At 37.7% G+C, this 7,544-nt stretch overlaps 1 long non-coding RNA gene across 2 annotated transcripts; it reads right to left on the reverse strand.

The window, feature by feature from the left end:
* Positions 1-1,559: 1,559 nt before the first annotated feature.
* On the reverse strand, positions 1,560-5,580 carry LOC113297180. Of its 2 annotated transcripts, none has more exons than XR_003333357.1 (2): positions 2,757-5,580; positions 1,560-2,632 (listed from the first exon to the last, which is right to left on the reverse strand). It is a non-coding gene; the product is annotated as an uncharacterized LOC113297180 (long non-coding RNA). The 2 variants fall into 2 exon arrangements; XR_003333358.1 differs by having other exon boundaries at positions 2,727-5,580.
* Between the last annotated feature and the right edge of the window lie 1,964 nt (positions 5,581-7,544).

Raw genomic sequence — 7,544 nt, forward strand, 5'->3', positions numbered from 1 at the left:
ATAATCATTGTATTGGCTATACCAGTTCGACACCCTAACTGCAAGGGGATTCTAAACAAGCACAAAGAAGGCTGACTTGACCGCAACAAGCCTATTTTATCTAGCAAACAAAAATCATGATGGCTCCACTTAGATTGTTTCTAGACCATCTTCTAATCCTTCGAAAGGGAATTCGTTACAATTTAAGCAAACCCCTCTGGAATCAATCCGAGTCAAAGTAAGTTGAATAGAGGCGAGGGAAGCTGCATGGAGCTTTGATACCCAAGGCCTCACCGCATTACAAGGCGGCGCAGTCACGCATTCAACTCACAGAAACCATCATGAACTTCGAAGTATGCTTAAAAGAGTAACCAATATTTTTTCGAATGACTTTCCTATTAAGCTCGTTACCCTATCGGTCTCATTCTAGTCAAAATTTTAGGCTTAGGTTCGCGTTTAGTTTCGTTTTCCTAAGGCGGGCAAGAAGAGAACGGTGATGAAATCCGAACCCTTATCTTGTATGGCCAGACCTTGCCCTTTACTAGGAAATTAAAACAGCCGAATTCGATTCCTCAACATATATGCATACAAAATCATCCAGTAAACCCGCTGACAGGGGATTCACGGGTGTTTAGAATTCTTACCTCCCGTTCCAGACAGGGGATGAACCGTTGAAGTCGATTCAGGCCACAACTCCTATGTCATGTACGAACCCGAGGGGCCGAGGCGATATCGTAATTGCCGTCCTTCCCTGTGCAGTTTATATTTGAAACTACCCTTCCGTAGGGTTTAAAAAAAAAATAATGTCCAATGTCCAAAAATAAAGTCCAAAAAGAAAAAAAAAAAAAAAAAAAAAAAAGGTCCAAAAATAAAAGATTACAAAAATAAAAACCTTAATTACAGTTTCTAAAAAAATAAAATAAAATTATTTACAAAATCTTCTTCTTCACTCCTTTTGGATTTCTCTTTTCTTTCCTTTTTGGGATTTGCCTTTCTTTTCGGCACTTTCTCCTCTTTTCTTTAGCTTAGCTCCAAATCTGAAAGCAAACAAAAATACTAAAAATGCGTAAAAAGAACAAATAAAATAAAACCTAAAAACAAATCTATAAACAAATCCGCGTCGGCGGCGCCAAAAATTGATCGAATTTTAGATAATGGTAAAGGTTGTCGTTCACTCGGACTTTGTTGGATTGATTTTAATTTTTAATAAACGAAAATAAGGAAAATATATATAAATATGGTGACAAGATAAACAAGCACTGACACGCAAGGTTTCACTACTTTTCATATTCTTGTGGTTCAATCATTAACTCTAAACAATGTAGCTCAAACTAAAGAAGTTCTGACTCTAATTCTTTGCCAAAAATAGATTTCATAAAACATTATTTGTAAGTCGTAAGCATGACGCATCAAAAGTAATTTAAACCAAGCACGCGACATCAGACAAAATAACAAGTAATTAATAGAAATCATAAAGCAATTAAATCTATGCAAAAAGTCAATAAAAGAATTAATTCATTTACCACAATCATGAAAAGTTGCTTCCTCCGTTGTCCCAGTGATGGGTCTAGCTCCACATAGTGAAAAACACGCTCAAAATATAATTCATTGCTCAAAAATGTGTTTCTATTGAAGAATTATAATGGAGCAGAGATTGCAACGGTGAAAGGGCGTTACAGAATCTTCTGTTACAATTGCTGTTACAAAGAAAAGATGACAGGTACTACATAAACAGTGATCTATTCTTCGTCTTCTTCTTCTTCGCCTGAAAGTGCAAGAACTCCGACTACAACTCTCTGCAGCCTTCTGTGCTCGCTACTTTCTACCCCTAACTCTCCATAGCCCTCACTGACATCCCATCAGCCTTTATATATAGCACAACAACAACAAATCTCGCTCATTAACTCCCAATAATCTTCCTTTACTCGGTAATAAAGAAAATATTTTCTTTCTCATATGCAGCTGTGAATGACGTGCAGAATATCCTTGTTCATCTTATTCACTCTTATTCAGCAATCCAACTCTATCCAAACACGTGAGTACATGTCAAAATTCGTTGTAATGCTGTGATTATCTCTCTCCGAGAATAAACTCCCCTATTTTGTCGTGTTTCCAAATACAGTTTGATTCTGTCAATCCCAAAGTTTACGCGTCCCCTGTCTAGTCATCAAGGATTGATGCTAATCCAATTCAAGCCAAAAATCTCGCCAAATATCTCCAAAAATCTTCACAGCTTAATTGCAGGAAAAACCCGACTTTTTCCTCACTCCATGTTTTGCTTTCAAGTGATTATCCAGCCCAAATGGATCAACAATAACGACCTTACCACGCCTGTTTAGATCAATGAAAACTACCCAAACGATTTCAGTCGTTGAGTCTTACTCAAACACATCCAAAATTCGAACCAAAATCTGCCTGTAGTTTGCATGAAATTTCCCACCAAATTCTGTTTAAACGTGGAAGAAGAAGGGGGTGCCCCTATCCAGAGTAGGGGTGCCCTTAGCAGGTGGGTGCTGAGAATGAAATTGGGATGTACATAGCCCAGGGTCCCCCTTAGACAAATTTGGGGTCTGTATAGCAATTGTCCTCCCGGAGTGCTCCGAGCAACTTTTCGAGCCGAATTTTCCAACAATATTTATTTCCAAAAAAATGCCTACAAACACACAAAACACCATAATAAGTACGAAATCGAGTACTAACAATAGGGAACAATGAGGACGAATTAGACACATAAATGCGTCTATCACCTGTCCCCTGCCGCCTTTAATGGTTTTTACCTGGCCTATGCGTACCTTCTCCCCAGTGGTCTTCTTCTCGCTAATCAATGAGATACAAATTTTTATTGGTGGGAATTCTGGATCTGACTTTTTGTTTTGGTAAAAATGCTATACACTCCATGGTGCAAGAAATTCAAAGATTTCATTCTCATCAATATGTCATCTAATTTCTCAGAAGAGGAGCTTGTTATTAGCCTAGAAGAAAAGTTGAGTACAAACAAGGAATTTACTATATCTGACAAAAATATAGAAGATATCAGAAATAAAAGCAAAACACTGATTATATCTAAGATAAACTGTGATTTTAAGCTCAGTAAAGAAAAAGCCAAAGATATTGTACAAAGCATTTGGAAAATCGGTTATGAACCAGATTGTACACTGGTAATAAAAGGCAATGTAAAGAATATCTTCACTTTTTGTCTCAACACTCAGCAAGAGGTTCAAAATGCACTTTAACGCAACATTTGGAGTTATAGTCCATTTATGCTCGTTGTACAAAAATACCATTATGGTGTAGCACCTGAATCCGTAAACATGGATATTGTTACTATGTGGGCTCGACTGCTGAATCTTCCCCCTGAGCTAACAATAGAACCAACACCTTATGAAATCGCAAGCAACATGGCTACATGTTATATGGTTGAATACCAAGCTAGAAATGAACTTACTCTAACATGTCCTCGTGCTCTAGTGGAAATCAATGTCAATGATAGGTTATGGGATCACATACCTATTAACATAGGTAAATCAGAAAAGCTGAGAGTAAATATGTTCTTCGAGAGACTTCCAAAAGGCTTCTACAAGCTGTGTAGAGTCCTGAACCACCCTCGGAAGAAATGTGTGAAGAAAGCTCAGCCTGGTATGCTTTCTGATCCTCAATTAGATGAACATATGGAGATGGAAGAAGATGCAAGGTTTATTGAAAAGAAGCTTGAAGAAATAGCTGAGGCCTTTCAAGGAGAAGAAAATGCAGTTGTTCTCAAAAACTCGATCATCTCGTATCAAGGTGAATCAAGTAAGACTCCACCTCCTTTAGTGCTGAAAGGTAAAGAGATTATGGTCTCAAAACCTAAATCCGCTGAGACCACCCAAGCTAGCTTTAACGTTGGAGTTACTCTGCATGAAACTATGATGGATAGTGATGTCCCTTCCTCGAAACGTCATGCGCCAGAAGAGATTGAAGTCTTACCAGCAGCAAAACTGTAGAGATCAGACAGTGAAGTGGATAAAAGGGGAGTCGAGAAGGAGATATGCAGCTTCAGCTTTGTGCATGGACCACCAACAAAGATAGCTTTTGATACAAATACCAGCTCTTGCTTCAAAATCTTGACTCCGGATAGGTATACTGAACCTCCACCGGGTTTTGAAAAGTTTAAACAAAGAACAATACCAACAAAAAGAATCAACCTGAGCAGGATTCAAGGGAAAATAAAAATCCCAACTCAGAGACTGAGTACTGATAGAGAGAGAAAAACAACAGACGGTGGAGGAAATTGTTTTTTGTATGGGAGAAAAAGGAAATACTACTCGATTAAGAGACAAGGAGACTGGAGAAAAAGGCTACAAATTTGAGGAGTTCACAATACATCATAATCAACAAGGCTCTTCTCAGTTGGCAAAAAGTGATGGGACTGCAAATCTACAAGGAGCAATTACTGAATCAGAGATGCAACAAATGAAGGCAGAGGTTAATAGTCTTACTACTATGATGGGAGGTAAAGGTGCTACTGGTGCTGTAATCTACAACAAGCTGAGAATGCACAAACAAAGGAAGAGATCAAGAAGAATCCCAGTGAAACTATCAACCAAAATCCTAAACCCAATCTTCAAGCTCCCTCATCATCTTATGGAAAAAACTCTGAATCCACTTCAAACCCTCACCAGTCTTGCGGTTCCTCCTTCCTCTACTGGAGAATTGTTACCATGCTCCTACCTTGCCATTTTCAGTACCCCAAAAAAACAAAACCCAACCATTAAACCATTCCCACATTCTCTGGAAACTTCAAGCCAAACCCAAACCCAAACCATCACTTCACCAAACTCTCCTTTTCCCATGCCCTCTTCAACTGATAGAGCTTTGGAGGTTAGCAAAGAAAACCCGCAGATGAATGCGCTAAAAATCTACTCAAAAGCAATCGATGAGAAATGGACATTGAGTACAACCTCTGGAGCAGATACTGAAATGCTAGATCAAGCAATGGGAACAAAAACTCTGTGGTAAGCTAGGTATGATTAAAACCAAATCCTCATAGCCTTTTGAATTACTCAATCTCTATCAATTTTCAGTGCTTCTTTTCTAAGTATGATATCTCCTTACCCTATTTTCACAATATGTCTATCAATATTCTTGCTTGGAATTTCCAAGGATTAGGAAAAAAACACAAAATCACATCTTAGAAACCTAATTACCAAACACAAACCAGATTTGATTTTCCTTCAGGAAACCAAACACCATGAATCCTACATCATTCTGATAATTAAAAAACTTCAATACCTGGATATGATTGTCGTAAATCCAACTGGGATGGCTGGTACTGTAGGAGGTATTGTTCTTGCTTGGTTTGTCAAAATTGATCTTCAGTTCATTCACAATTTCGATAACCAGATAGATGTCTTGATTTTAGATAAAATTAGAAAATTCGATTCGATGTTGTCTGTTGTTTATGCTTGCCCATATAAGATGAAAAAACATGTGAGTTGTATTTACTTCAATGATCTAGCTAGAACTGTATAAACACCATGGTTGGTGTTATGATATCTGAATTTTGTGCTAATTGAAAGTGAAAAGAGGGGAGGAAAGAGGATAGACCCTTGTGAGACGAATTTTTTCTCCCAAATGATAAACAACGCTGGTCTCTTGGATCCGGGTTTTGTAGGATACCCATTGACTTGGTCCAATAAGCGAAGTGGTATAGAATTCATTGAAGCACGGCTGGATAGATCCCTAGCAAACTCTGCCTGATTTGATTTTTTTCCTAGAGCTATGGCTGATCACTTAGCCCCCACAGGGTCTGATTACATCCCTATTCTTATTCGTACTTCCACGTGTTGGAAAGATGGAGCCAAACCATTTAAGTTGTCTGAAATTTACATGAAAGATCCCTCCTGCTTCGATGTTATAGCCAAGGCTTGGGACGTAGAGGTAGACGGATCTCAGGCTCTTAAGTTTGTTTCTAGACTAAAAAATGTGAAAAAAGAGGTTAAAATATGAAACAGAGAGTACATTGGTAACATTCAACATAATATAAAAATTCTTAACCAAACTCTGGAATATGCAAAAAATAATCTCAAAAACTCCCGAATCAAACAAATCCAAAATGATCTTGTTAAGTGGTATGAATTTGAAGAAGCTTTTTGGAAAATAAAGACCACCGATAATAATATCCAACTTGGAGACAAAAATACTGGCTATTTTCACTCTTCGGCAACCTACAAGGCCAAAAAGTTGAGGATAAAAGCGGTGAAAAAAGATATGGTGAATGGTGTCATGAAAGAGAGCAAATTGTAAATACTTTTTTTAGCCATTTTTCCAAGATGGCTAGCACCACAAAACCTAGTACCCAAAACCAAATCCTGGACCTCATCCTTTGTTGCGTTTCTGAATCGGATAATACAAAACTGCTTCGTATCCCGATGGAACTAGAGATTAAATTGATCGTCTTTGATATGCACCCTAATAAATCTTCCGGACCAGATGGTTTCCCAGCCAGCTTCTACCATAAAAATCGGTTCCTCATAAAAGATGATGTTACAAAAATGATCTAACAACTTTTTGAATCAAAATTTCTTCTAAAGGAATTAACTTCTACATTTATCACTTTGATCCCTAAAGAGATTTACCAGAAACAACGGCTGATTTTAGACCAATTTCTCTTTGTAACACTATTTACAAATCATCTCGAAACTGCTTGCAAACATAATAAAGCCTTTCATCGATAAGTTCATTTCTCCTTATCAATCATATTTTGTCCCTGGTAGGCAAATTGCGGATAATATTGTAATAGCCCATGAAGTTATTCACACTTTGAGAACTAAGAAAATAAAAAATGGTTACATAAGCCTTAAGTTGGACATGTCAAACGCCTTTAATATGGTCGAATGGACCTTTCTAACCCAAGTAATGGAAAAATTGGGATTCAATAAGGATTTGATCAACTTAATATTGCAATGCATAAGTACCACATCCTGTGCGGTATAAATAAATGGCTCCCCTATGGGGTTTTTTAAACCAACAAGGGGAATAAGAGAAGGAGACCCTTTGTCCTCTTATCTTTTCATTATATGCATGGAAAGTCTGTCGAGGGTTCTAATGGATGCGGAAGCAAAGAATTTGATCAACGGAGTTACTTTCTCCAAACGCCTCTGTCGATTTCTCATCTGCTGTTTGTGGATGACTGTCTCATCTTCACTAAAGCCACTAAGAGAGATTGTCAAAACCTGTTGAGTGTTCTCGATAATTTTAGTAGGGCCTATGGACAACTAATAAATTATGAGAAATCGGGAATTTTCTTTGGAAAAAAAGTCACAGAGGAGAGTGCTAATAAGCTGATAGACATCCTAAAAGTGGGGAGTATAAAATTGGAAGACAAATATTTAGGAGTACCTTTGTTCACGCCTAGGTCCAAAACTATGTGCTTTCAATCAATAGCTGAGAAACACAATAAGAGACTAGCAGGATGGACAAGTAAACTTCTGTCAGGAGCTGGAAAGGGAGTCATGATAAAATATGTAGCTGATTCAACGACTACCTATCAAATGTCTTGTTTTGTTATACCAAAAGCCATCATA

The sequence above is a fragment of the Papaver somniferum genome, chromosome 7 (assembly GCF_003573695.1).
Source record: "Papaver somniferum cultivar HN1 chromosome 7, ASM357369v1, whole genome shotgun sequence".
NCBI classification, from domain to species: domain Eukaryota; kingdom Viridiplantae; phylum Streptophyta; class Magnoliopsida; order Ranunculales; family Papaveraceae; genus Papaver; species Papaver somniferum.